Consider the following 13,998-nt stretch of genomic DNA (forward strand, 5'->3'; position numbering starts at 1 on the left):
TACGCCGAAGCAGTCGCTGTGAAGAGGGTTTCACTCAATATAAAGAGAGTAACCAAAATCCTTCAGATGTTTATGCCTGCCCTCTCACATGTGATGACGAGCAGACTATGGAGCTTCAAAACACACCATCAGTAGATGTCTCAGGCGGAGACGAAACTTGTTCTGGACATACAGTAGGGAGTCATACACTGAAGCAGGATGTTCATGCGGAGATTGTGTCTAACACCCAAGAACCAACTGTTGAAACCATAGTCGTGCCTAATACCTCAGAACCAGCAGTTCAGACTACAGCATAGCCTAATAACTCAGAGCCATCTGTCCAAACTATAGTTGTGCCGAACACCACAGAACAATCTCACCAAACTGTAATTGCACCGAGTACCATAGAACTGCCTGTCACATCTACAGCCACACTCATTACCTCAGTGACTTTGAAGCAGACACCTGAAAAGTTAGAAGGAAATCTGCTTCCTGAGGATTCCTTTTTCGTGAAACCATTTCCAATGTCTGCTATATCTGTAAAGAAAAAGGAAGCTGAATTTGTACACGAGTCGTGTGATTCCGATGATACTTGTTCAATATCAGATTCTTCTGAGTTGGATGGTGCAGCTGGAGATTCACAAGACTAAAGGGGCTTAAATGCCCCTGCTCCTGCGAAGGTGATCAAGTTCCTCCACAACACCTTTCGGAAAAAAATTAAACTAACCGATTTCTTTCCGGAACTCGATAAATTTATGCTTACTGCATCCCTTATTACTAAAAATCCGGCAGCCTATGGCACCAATGAATCCCACGTACACAGATTGACGAAATATGTAACTCTAGCAAGGAAATAACTTCAGTAACCAGTACCCACCTATAAAATACTAAAATGGTTCTGTCTCTTGCTTGTTTAAACATAAATGGGGGCCGCGCCCCTATACGTAAAACACATGTTCGAATGTTACTTGATCAAAAGCATATTGATGTAGCTCTTCTTCAGGATGTGCGTTGTGGACCTACTTGTTCTGCAGAGTGGCAAACCACAATAAGGGGTTCTTGGTTTTTCAGTTCCTTTGATTGCTGCAGTGCAGGAGTTGCTTTCTGGTTTCGATCAAGTCTTTCATCGGACCAAATTATTTTTCATGAATTCATGCAAGCTCATTTGGCTTTTGTGGTTTTTTCTTATGGAGGCTATAAAATCACACTATTAAATGCTTATGTCCCAAGTTATCCTGCAAAAAGAAACGAATATTTTTCCATTCTTGACGATTGTTTATCCCAGATTGATTTTAGTGGTCTTGTGTGCCTCGCTGTTGATTTTAATTGTACCTTGGAGCCAGCTCTGGACCGTAATGGCTCAGAACCTCACCCTGAGAGTGCAAAAGGGTTTGCGACCATTTTAGCAAAGTATAATTTGGTTGATGGTTGGAGATTGCAGCATCCCAAAGTTAAACAATATTCGTGGTGTCAAGCTTGCAATAACAGGGTATCGTTCGCTTGCTTAGATAGATTTTATGTTAATAATGATTTTCGGAACTTTATATTGTCTACGGCAATTTCTCCCTCTGGCTTTTCGGATCACCACCTAGTTTCTTTAAAATTAACTTTTCCCTATCTTCAACATAGCAGTGCCTATTGGGCTCTAAATGTTAGTCTTTTGGAAGACATTGTTTTTTGCAATGCTTTTAGGATCTTTTGGACTTCTCTTTACGGAAGGAAAAATACTTTTCATAGCAAGCTACAATGGTGGGATATTGTAAAAATCCACATCAAAATCTTTTGTCAGCAGTATAAACTTCATCACTCTCAGGATAGTCTTTCGAGGATAACGATTCTAGAAAAAGAGGTTTTAGAATTGCAAAGAAATCCTCTTGAGTTGAACGGAAATCAAGGATTACGTAAAGAATTAATAATTAAAAAGAGCTTCTTCACAGTCTTGTCAACGAAAGGGCTAAAGGGGCTTTAGTGTGGCTTAAGATAAAAAATTTGAGTCTTTTTGACACTTCATCAAAGTTTTTCTTCTCTTTGGAGAGGAAAACTAAAGCTCAACAACAACTATTATCTGTACAATCACCTGAAGGAGAGATAGTAAGTGAACCTAAGATGATTAAAAGAATTGTAGTCGATTATTTTTCTTCTTTATTCTGTGCGAAAAAGATTGATTTGAATGTTGCAAAAGCCTTTATTGAACCTTTACCCAAGTTGTCTGAGTCACAGCGAGCCTCTTTGGAGAGTTCCATCACGCTGGAGGAGTTGGGTCTTGCTCTTTCCAGTATGGCGTCCGGGAAAGCTCCTGGTCTGGATGGAATCCCCTGTGAATTCTACAAAACCTTTTGGGACATTATCGGACCCAAACTTTTGGAAGTACTCAAGGAAAGTTTTCAAGTTGAGGAGCTCCCCGTAAGTTTCCGGCGAGCCGTTGTTTCCTTGTTACCAAAGAAGGGAGACACCCAGTTACTCAGAAACTGGCGTCCTGTCTCCTTACTGAACACCGACTACAAGATTTTTTCAAAGGTCCTTGCCTCTCGCTTAAAATTGGTAGTCCAATCTTTGGTGCATCCTGATCAAACCTGTTGTGTGCCTGGACGATCAATATATGACAATCTTGGCGCTCTTTGTGACATTGCTGATGTGTGTGATTTCTGCATAAAAGTACTGGCTTCATCTTTGTTGATCAAGAGCATGCCTTTGATAGTATAGATCATAGTTATATATTTGCTATCCTAAAGGGTTTTGGTTTTGGTCGTATTTTTGTATCATATATTCAGTTGTTGTATCACAATATTTATAGTTTATTCAAAATAAATAATGAGTTGATTCCTCCCTTTACTGTTAGCAGAGGAATAAGGCAAGGGTGTCCCTTATCCGGACTCCTTTGTGTTCTATCCATTGAACCCCTTTAAGTTAAATTGCGTGAGAAACTTGTGGGATTCTCTGTCGCTCCGGACATACCTGCTATAAAAGTTGTTGCTTATGCAGATGATATCTGCACTACAATTCAATGTCAAGAAGATGTATCTGAGCTACTTAAAACTATGAATAATTTTACCCTTGCTTGCTCAGCCAGAGTAAACTGGACAAAGAGTTATGCCTCCTTTTTTTGGATTACCAATGCATTTTTCCTTCCCAACACTACCTGGCAATTTATCCTGGAAGAATAATAGTGTTTACCATTTGAGTGTACACCTTGGTGATGCTCAAAGTATTCAGAAAAACTGGGATGGACGAACAGACAAAGTCTACTCCAGACTTCAGAGATGGAGGGGCCTTCTGTGCAAATTATCATATCATGGAAGAGTTTTAGTTATTAACAATTTGGTCTCTTCCATCTTGTGGCACAGGTTTATTGTCTTGCAGCCACCTGCGTGGCTAATTAAAAATATTCAAAAACACTTGATCGATTTTTTTTCTGGGGTGGTATGCACTGGCTTCGACCAGGTGTGCTCAGCCTTTCTTGTAATGAGGGGGGTCAAGGGCTTGTTGACATCACCAACAGGATCATGACTTTCCGCATTCTTTTTGTGAAAAAGTTGCTTTATAACCACATGCCTTGGGAGAGTTTGACCCTTTGTTTGCTAAAGCAAGCGGGCCGGCTTGGATATGGCCGTGAGCTTTTTTTGCTCGACCTCCTGAAGATCGACGTGTCACCACTTCCTCTGTATATGCAGAGTGTGATCAATGCTTGGCAAGCTTTATCACTGCAACGTGAGGTCACTTCCTTTACTGCCTCGATGTTCTTAAATGAACCCGTTTTCTACAATCCCTGTTTTACAGGAATCCCATCCTCTAGGGCTTTTGCGCAACGTTTTGTGGGGTCCAATATACTTCTTGTGCACAATCTGCTGGATTTTTCAAAAGAAAGATGGAAATCTGGTCATGAAATCTCCACCATTACTGGGTTGAAATCAATTCGGATAATTGGTCAACTTTTTTCTGCTATCTTAAAGGCATTAATGAGTTTTGGAGTGGGTTTCAGGAGTCTTTTTGATATTGTGGATTTCCCCAATCAATATGCCTTCCCTGTTTTGCTTTTGGACTGGGATGGCAAATCTGTACCTTTAAATTCCATTGAGAAGGGTAACCTGTATTCCTTTTGTATGCAGTATATTTTTGCCGATTCAGTTAAAAGTCCTTTCAGGATTCAATGGAAAGAACATTTGCCAACTTCGACCCCTCTTGTCCCTGCATGGAGAGGTTTATACACCCCCCCCCCCAATTTCTCAATGTTCGGGCGACCTGCAATGGAGATTAGTGCATTGCATCATCTCTTATAATATCTTATTGCACAAGTTTTCCAATGAGATCTCGGAATTGTGCCCATTTTGTGAAAACAATGAAATGCTTTGTCATGCATATGTAGATTGCATAAGACTTGTCCCTCTTTTTCAGTTTTTGCATGATATTATTTTAAAGATGGGTCTTTCTTTTTCCTTGATGAAATTTATTTATGGTTTCCCTATTTCCTCGAGTTTCAAATCTGAGACTGGTTTGGCCAGGTTTTTGGTTGCTGAAGCAAAAATGGCAATTTATAAGACAAGGAAAAAGAAGGTGGAATCTGTGGATGCTTGTTCTTGTGTTTTATTAACGTTTAGAACTTTAGTTGTGTCTCGCATTCAGCTTGATTTCTTTTTCTGTTGCAAGTATGGGAGAATGCAGGATTTTGTTGACAAATGGTGTGTAAAAAATGTTCTTTGCTCTGTTGTAAATGAATCACTTGAGTTTCCTTTCTGATTTAAAATGTATGAATAAACCTAAAATGTTTTTTTTAATAATTAGTTGTTCATCTGTTTTGGTAAAGAAAAAATTTTCTACCTTTCTAATTACCCTCTTGTTTGTTCAAATATATTTTGTTTGCTTGCTGTGAAAAACAGTTAAGTGTTGTGCTAATGCCTTTGTCTCATTGGTGAGACACCTTTTTATACTTTTGTAATAAAAGAATATAAAAACTCAATATCTCTCTCTCTCTCTCTCTCTCTCTCTCTCTCTCTCTCTCTCTCTCTCTCTCTCTCTCTCTCTCTCTCTCTCTCTCTCTCTCTCTCTCTCTCTCTCTCTCGCTCTCGCTCTCGCTCTCGCTCTCGCTCTCGCTCTCGCTCTCGCTCTCGCTCTCGCTCTCGCTCTCGCTCTCGCTCTCGCTCTCTTTCTCCTTTCTCCTTTCTCCTTTCTCCTTTCTCCTTTCTCCTTTCTCCTTTCTCCTTTCTCCTTTCTCCTTTCTCCTTTCTCCTTTCTCCTTTCTCCTTTCTCCTTTCTCCTTTCTCCTTTCTCCTTTCTCCTTTCTCCTTTCTCCTTTCTCCTTTCTCCTTTCTCCTTTCTCCTTTCTCTTTCTCTCTCCAGGATGGTGTTTGTCTCCGGATGTGGCTGGGCGATGTTTCTCCCGAACAGTTTATCTCCGGCCATTGCTTGTCTCCAGACAGTGTTTGTCTCTGGAGTTGTCCAGGCCATGTTTGTTTGTCTCCAGACATGTCTGGGCGGTATTTATCTCCAGACGTGTCCAGGTGGTGTTTATGCCCGGACGATAGTTTGTCTTGGTGTTCGTCTCTGGTCGGCGTGGCTCTGGAGGCATCAGGGCAGTGTTTGTCTCCAAGTATTGTTTATGGAATAACCAGTAGAAAATATATTTTAGACCTTGTTTATTTTCCATCTTCAATGTTATTCTATGCAGAATCGTTTTGATGAAACAGTATGAATCGTAATTAACGCTACACCACAGGTCTCCCTTCCCCTCACCTCACCTCACACTTACCTCCACCCACACCCTTTCCCACCTCATCCCAAACCCCCCACAATCTCCTCCCAAACTCCTCCCATCTCCTCCCCTTAAAAATACAACTGTCCGTACATTTCTAAGCATTACAGCTGTGATGCGATGACCTCTAGAATCTCTTAACCTGAATATAATTTTAAAATTTAAACTGTGGAATTGAACTTAGCAGCAGTTCTAACTGCTAAAAAAGAAAAGTGTTCATTTGACCAATTCACACACTTTCCTCATTAATCATTGCTTGATACTCTGGTCATCTCCAGACATCGCTGGATGGTGTTTAGTGTTTCCCAGTCAGCTGTTCCTTGTCCAAAATTTCATTGGAGTGCTTGCCTGAGTGCTTTGTGGTGGGTGGACAAATTCCAAAGTACTCATTTCTAACCATGGAATCGAAAGGAATCAAGTTAACTGGAATCGATGTTGATTTCACGTAATTCCTACTTCATAGAGAGAAGCGGTTTTTTCGGGGGTTTTTTTCGTAAAACATGGCCTGGTCATGTATCAATTGAAAAGGAAAATGCAACTGGGGTGTCCTGTTTGTAATATAACAGCAAAAGCAAGTCACTTGCAAACTAAACACTGGACAAGGGTGTAGTCCTTTTCACTGAATAGCAAGGCATTTAGAGATAGCCGGTAAAGCAATCAGGCTTTACACTAAATAGTCAAGGATTGACCGTATCATTGCAGTTCGGGTCCTCACCAACCGCAGATGAGAGTTTCGGCAGGGGTTGCTTACAGCTTCTGTTAATCTCTGTGAAACATTTGATTCAGTGAATCGGGATGCCCTCTGAAGGATTCTTGGTCTTCGTAGGGTGCCAACAAAACTGATCAATCTGATCTCTGAACTATACTCTGGTACTGAGAGTGCTGTAAGATGAGGTGATACCGTCCCTGACTTATTTCCAGTTGTAACTGGAGCTCATCAGGGAGTGTTCTGGTCCACCCACTTTTCAGTGCTTGTATGGACTGGATTCTGGGGAGGATGTCTGAGAGATCAAGCTGCAGTGCATCGTTTGAGAATGTGATGATCTCTGACCTTGATTTTGCAGATGATGCAGTCATCTTTGCGATTACGCTGGATATCCTTTTGGGGACCCTCGAGGTAATGACTGAGGAGTCAGAGCCACTGGGATTACGGGTTTCCTTCGTCAAAACTAAGATTCAGGCTTTTAATGACAGCTTGGATGCAGTTATCTTGTCTGTACCTGTTTGTGGTGAGGAAGTTGAGGTCACCGAGATTTTCACTTACCTTGGCAGTGATATTCATGTCTCTGCCAGCTGGGAAGCAGAGGTCAATAGATGTCTGGGTTGGGCCTTGGGAGTCATGTATTCACTGGATCATGTGGTGTGGAGCTGTCGATACCTGAGCAAGAGGATGAAAGTCCGAGTCTTCAGGTCCTTGGTGCTTCCATTCTTGCTCTACTGATGTGAGACTTGGACTGTGACCAGGGATCGAAGACAGAGACTTCATTCCTTTGTACCAGCTCTCTTTGGAGAATCCTTCACTATCACTGGTCAGACTTTGTGTCGAACGAGCGGTTGCTGAGAGAGACTCAAATGAGATTTGTTACCTACATAATCTGTGAGCATCAGCTGCATCTGCATGTACAGGTGGCTCGTTTTCCTGATGCTCATCCTGCTCACAAGATGCTCTCAGCAAGGGAGCCTCGTGAGTGAAGGAGGTGAATGGGCTGACCACGTGCCTTGTAGTTGCAGCAAGTTTATCGCCATCTCAAGGAGATGGGGAAGGCCAAGCATCTGCCTGAGGGGTGGCCAGACGTAGTCCCCTGGAATACCGGCAGAAAGTGGACACAGCAATGCGCTTCTACGGTACATGCTCCCACACCTGACCTGGTCAATCATGCTAATTGCTTTACTGACAGATGTGTCGGCAATACTCTGCATTGACTATTAAAGTTTTAATAACATGTCGTTCAAAAAGTCCAGAAGTGCAGTTTGGAACTATTTTGAGGAGATTAAAGAAAACAGTTTAAAAGTTGCATGCTCACTTTGTTCAATGGACCTTGCTCATTGCATTAATACATCCAATATGCTGAAACATTTGAAAACCAAACACCAGAGAGAGTACCTATTAGTAACTGTTGAAAATGTGGATTCAAACAAACCAAAGTCTGCAATAGCAACAGGTTTGCTTTCGCAATCGACGATTGAAAGCATTTTCACCCCCATACTCTACCTCACCTTCCTCTCCTCTTGCCTTCCCTTCCCCTCATGCTGCATTCCCTTCCCCTTATGCTGCCTTCCATTCTCCTCACGCTGCCTTCCCTTCTCCTCTCCTCATGCTGCCTTCCCTTCCCCTCATGCTGCCTTCCCTTCCCCTCACGCTGCCTTCCCTTCCCCTCATGCTGCCTTCCCTTCCCCTCATGCTGCCTTCCATTCTCCTCATGCTGCCCTCCCTTCTCCTCTCCTCATGCTGTCTTCCCTCACAATCCCTCATGCTGCCTTCCCTTCCCCTCACACTGCCTTCCATTCCCTTCCTCACTCTGCCTCCCATCCTTGCCCCCCCTCCTCGCTCCCCCTATCTTCTCTGCCTTCCTCATCCCCTCCTCACTCTCCCCTCTCTCCACTCTCTCTCTCTCTCTCTCCCTTCCTGCCCCCCTTCTCTTTCTCCCTCCCTCCTCTCTTTTATTTCTCTCTCCCTCTCTCTCTCTTCCTCCCCCCTCTCTCACTCTCACCTCACTTTCTCTCCTCCCCCTTCTCTCTTAGTATTCCCATTAGTGACACAACGGGCGGTACTTGCTCGTCGATAATAATAAAAGTTTGTGTGTGTGTGTGTGCTTGTGTTTGCCAATGTGTCATTCAGTGTGTATGTGTGTCCTCCATTGCTCAAAAACCATGAAACCTCGTGGCCTTTTGTGGACTCTGACGGTTCTGTGAACTGTGAACCCGGAAGCAATGGCACGCAACATATAGGGGTTCCCGAGATAGTTATTTCATTAGGATTTGTTTCAGATAGCCCTTCCCTTATGTGTAAGTAGCAGGGGTACCCGGTGTTGCCAGGCAATGTCAGGTCCCTCTTCCCACCCAACCCCATCCCCTGCCTCCTCCCACCCCACCCCCTAAGGGACAAATTCATCAATATGGCTGAAAGAAGTGATGGTATCGATGTTTATCTTCATCGCCATGTCATGAATCTGGGGGGTCTTCAGAAACCAAGTTTCTTGTGGAGCGCAGACAAAACACAGACAAAAGGCCAGTTTATTTTAAAATAAAGACTTTAAATATTAATCATAACCATTTTTGTTGTCATGAAAATGAACATTGTTCAGTTTTAAAATGTACGTAAACTCAGAGGTGATGTTGAATGCATGAAAGTGGATGTGTACATTTCATACAACCTTAAAGTGCACACATACATGATAAATATCTCTCGGGAATTTCCCCAGCCTCCCGTCTAATTAATTACAGAAGCAGGTATTTCACCACCAAGCTGATGTTAATATTTATTCACTTTACGTAATATTACATATCCATCAGTTTGTTTTCAGCTTTGAAATGTCGGGTGAAAACCAAAAGTTTTTTTTAATGAAATACTATATTACCATTTTCCTTCCTCTGCATTTGAGAATCAATGTACCTTCATTGGGCATTGTATATTAGACTGCTGCCGTGATCGCTGCACACAAAACATGCATTACTTCGTTTGAGTTATAATCGAAATGTACCTTTGTTTCCTCAAAACGGTACCTTCATTTAATGATAAAAGATGCGTTGTTCAGTCTTCAAATGCACATCAGAGGCCTGTAAACAATCTGAGCTTTTTGGGGTGAAAAAGACAGTGGCGATTTCTGGATGGCTGGAGGGAAAGGAGTAGGAAGGTGTGGCCTGTAGCATGGGGAACGCTGATGACCCACCCACAGACCCACACATCCATCCGCAGAACCCACACATCCACCCACAGACACAAACTCACCTTTATATATTGGATGGGTTTCTCTCTACCTGGTTTCTATGGGTTTCTCTCTATCACCAATTTCAGAAGTGGCCAATATGCGTTGTGTGGGATTGGGTAGTTTTTTTACCCCATTTTCCCATCCAAATACTCTGCACAGGAACCTCTCTCACAACCACGGCCGGATTTACTTGCTTGTGGGCCCCAGGCCAAACCTTATCCGTGCCCCCCCCCCCCCAATAAAAAAAAATATATATATCATTATATTGTAATGTTTAAAAAAAGAATTACAACATAATGTAACACATCAATAATTTTAATCAAATCAGTTCCATATTAAGTATATCAAAGTACATCAAAGTAAATCAAGTTCCATATCATGTACATCTTACACATTGGGTTAATGGAAAAATACAATGAAACTGAAGCATAATAAATTTTGCAAGCACAACTATGTGAAGTTCAAAATGACATTTTCCTGCTTTTTTCTTTAGCAAATTTGTCAATGATGCTGTTTGTGTCAAGGGATTGTAGGAGGTCAGATTCAATGCATAGTAATGAAAGTGAGTTTAATCTGGTTTGTCCCAAAGTTGATCTCAGGTGATTCTTCACTCGAGATAGAGTAGAGAAAGACCTCTCTCCTTGACAGTTTGTAATGGGGATGGTAAGGAACACTCTTACCAAAATACTAATGTTTGGAAAGGCAGTTGTCAAAATACCATCTTTTGACCTCAACAACGTGGAAATGTTTGTCACTGACCTGTCAGATTCAGAAGACAAAATGTCTTTCAACTGCAAAAATTCATCTTAAACAGATGCTTCCAGCTCACTGGAATAGGTACTGACAAGGAGTTCCAATTGAGCTTTGAGGTCATCACAGTTCATACTCTCATACTCTGTTGAAAAGCTAAACAGCTTCTTTATTTCTGAATTGGCATTCACTCTGCACTCTAATTTATTCCTAAGGCAATCTAATATTGTGTAAAAATTGTCCACCATGAACTTCTAACGTGGATCAAGATGAGTTTCTATCCAAACTGATTCATCAAATAATTTATTTCTCTTTTTTGTTCTTTTTTTTATATCTGTATAGATAGACTCAGCAAAAGTCCAAGCCTGATATTCTATTTCATCAAACTGACGCTGTCTTATTTCAGAGATGAAGGAGATCCAACTCTCATACAGGTTCACAACTGACAGAAGGTCAGTCTCAACTTTTTGAAGTGATAAGCAGGTTGCATTAAACCTTGTCAAAATATTACACCATATTACAGTAAGAAGTGCTGTTTCAAATGATTCCATTTGTTTTCTGAGACCTTCACCTTCAAGCTTTGAAGCCACAGTTTGTCTGCTGAAAGAACATATGTTCTCCAGTGCTGACTTTATCTCATGGTAATGTAAAAACACTGCTTTAACAGCATCAGCCCTTGCACTCCAGCGAGTATCTGATAGGGATTTCAGTACAATCCCTGCAGCTAGGAGTGCGGCTTTCAAGTGATCCCATCTATATGTGGAGGCTGAGAAGAAGTTATATAAGGCTTGTAAAAAACTGAAATATGAAACAGACGCAAGGCAACTGCTGGCAGCTGATGTTGCTACAAGGTTCAAGGAGTGACCTGCACAAGGGACATAATATGCCAGGAGATTCATAGCCTTTATTCTGGCTTGGAGACCAGTGTAAATGCCAGACATATTGGCAGCATTGTCATAACTCTGGCCTCTCATGTCACGCAAATCAAGACCAACATCTTCGATGAATTGTACAACAGTTGAGGCTATGCTCTCTGCACCATGGTCATGTATGTCTATGCACTTCAGAAATCGCAAAACAGGTTTACCGTCTGGTTTTACATAACGAACTATGAATGTAAGTTGGTCAGTATGACTAACATCCAGTGTGGAATCAACACTAACTGAATAATATTTGGCTTGTTTCACTTCACTTATGATAACTGAGTGAATTTCTTCAGCCATCAAATTGATAATGTCATCAGAAATCGTTTTTGAGAGATATGAAGTCTTTCCACTACCCACAGCACTGTACTTATCCAGATTCTGTGCAAGAAGAGGGTCAAATTTTGCTCAGAGTTCCACTACTCCAAGGTAATTACCATTGTTGCTAGAGCCAATTCTTTTATCACTACATCTGAGAGGAAGACCTCTTGATGTCAAAAATTTTAGTGTTTCAACTATGCGCAACAGAACTTCTCTCCAATATTTTCTCTCTACTTCTACTTGCAAAGCCAAAGTGGAATCAATTCGACTTGCTGAAACTGCCCTTACACCCCAAGCAGTAACTGAGTTTTTATGCTCTTTACTTCTTTCGTGTTCAGCAACTCTATGCTGGCAGTTTTTCCAGTCACTAAACCCACTTGTAAACAATGAGACTTGCTTGCTGAACAGCTTGCATGGAACATAAAATACATCGCCAGTTTTTGGAGAATACACAAGCCATTCCCTTTTAACTTTTTCATCATTTGCCATTTTACGTGTAAACAAGGATATGGGCACGTATCGAACTCTTTCCTTTTCACCCTCACCCACACTTCTTGCGGATTTTGAGAAGTCACCTTGTTCACAGTTTTGATCAAGAGGATGATTTACTAAATATTCAATCAATTTATCATCAATTATCTGCCAGTCAGCTGGATCACTCGATACACACAAATCAGCACTAACATCTTGTTCCACAGAATGTTTTTTATCGGTCAACTGAGATTAATTGGATGAAGCTTCAATCACAGGTGTTACTTCTACTTCCATTGCTGATTCACTCGATATCTGTGACTGTGACTCAGCTGACCTTGCTTCGTCGTGGTCATCGCCTGGGCATTTACCTTCACTGGTACTTGGCTCTGAATCTTCTTTTGGTTTTGGTTTTTAAAAGGTTGTCAGCTTTGGAAGTGATTGGAGTTGTGCAGCTTTGGTTTCTTTTAACATTCTCTTTTGTGAGCCACTCATATTATTTCTTCTGGGACGACATAATTAATCTATCTCATGAGAATCCCCAAGATTCCAAGAATAATCTATAAGCATAAAGTAATAATAAATTAGTTCAAGTCCAGTATAAGAGATACCAATATCACAAAACAAGCCGGTAGGCAGACATGGGTAGTCGATCAAGTCGAATTTAGTCGTTTTCCAGCCGTTACGAGCCACCAAAAGTGTCCATAGCAACGGTTCTTTCTCACACATAACTAGGACATACCATGAACCTACCATACCAGTTTCATGTATATCTGACTCATAGTCTGAGATATAACAAACTTCGTTTTTTTATTGTTTTCGACCAGGGTTCATTCAAAGTCTATTTCTCCGACAGTTTTCATAGGATCCGGCTGGAAATTTTTGACAATATGGCTGAATGTACTGCCCACTGTCGCTCGTGGCCCGATTTTTTGATTTTCGAAAAAATTAATTTTTGAGATTTTTTTTGAAAATTTCAAAGGTCCGTTGCTAGGCAATGGATGGGTCCATAGCAACGGTTCTCATTTGCACATAACTAGGTCATGGTATGAACCTACCAACCAAGTTTCATCAAAATCGCCATTGTATTAACGGAGCACTGGACCGAACAGACATACATACAGACAGACAGACAGACAAACATATCGACGGAAATACTGATAATAAGGGTAAACTAGATTGATTACCCAATAATCTACAGATAGATAGAGAGATAGATAGATAGATAGATGGTGGGAAGCGGGCATTTAAAAATGTGCTGTTATATTTTTCGTTACCTTATTTTATTTTATTCATTTTACTATAGAGCCTACTCGCCTACTCCTTGGCCGATCAGAGAACCCACAAGTCCCCGGTGGGCCCCCAGTTACTGGTGGACCCTAGGCCAATGGCCTATTTTGCCTATTAGAAAATCCGGCCCTGCTCACAACAAACAAGCATGCCACGCACATAGCTAATTTACATAAGCGTGCCAAATCCAAGTTTGAATTACGCACCACAATCCAACTGGTATACCATTTCAACCTTCACCACGCTCTACCCACAAATGCGACAACGATCACACAACCTTGACACTTTTATTTCCACTCCTCACCATGATAAAATTACCAAAGCTCGCTGTACATTCACCATTGCCACCTCAACCACAACAAACAACCACACCACCTCAATCACAATGAACCACCATGCCACAATTCACCACCACGAACATCGCCTCAACCACAATCACCACCGACACCACCACCACCTTTGGAGTAGCGGGAAAAACAGGCGCAATGTACCAATCACAACCACTTTGGCCAGACGTCGACCTCGAAGCACAAATGTGTGCGAAGTAACATTCAACATCGTATGGATAGCCCAAGCACTCTTCTTAATT

At 41.6% G+C, this 13,998-nt stretch overlaps 1 long non-coding RNA gene across 1 annotated transcript in view; it reads left to right on the forward strand.

The window, feature by feature from the left end:
- LOC147033223 (uncharacterized) overlaps positions 1-13,998 on the forward strand; it is a 30,786-nt gene that overhangs the window by 1,151 nt on the left and 15,637 nt on the right. The window lies entirely within an intron of this gene.

Source organism: Eptatretus burgeri, chromosome 2 (genome assembly GCF_056783735.1).
Source record: "Eptatretus burgeri isolate ZD-2024b chromosome 2, Ebu_testis_v1, whole genome shotgun sequence".
Lineage (NCBI taxonomy): Eukaryota > Metazoa > Chordata > Myxini > Myxiniformes > Myxinidae > Eptatretus > Eptatretus burgeri.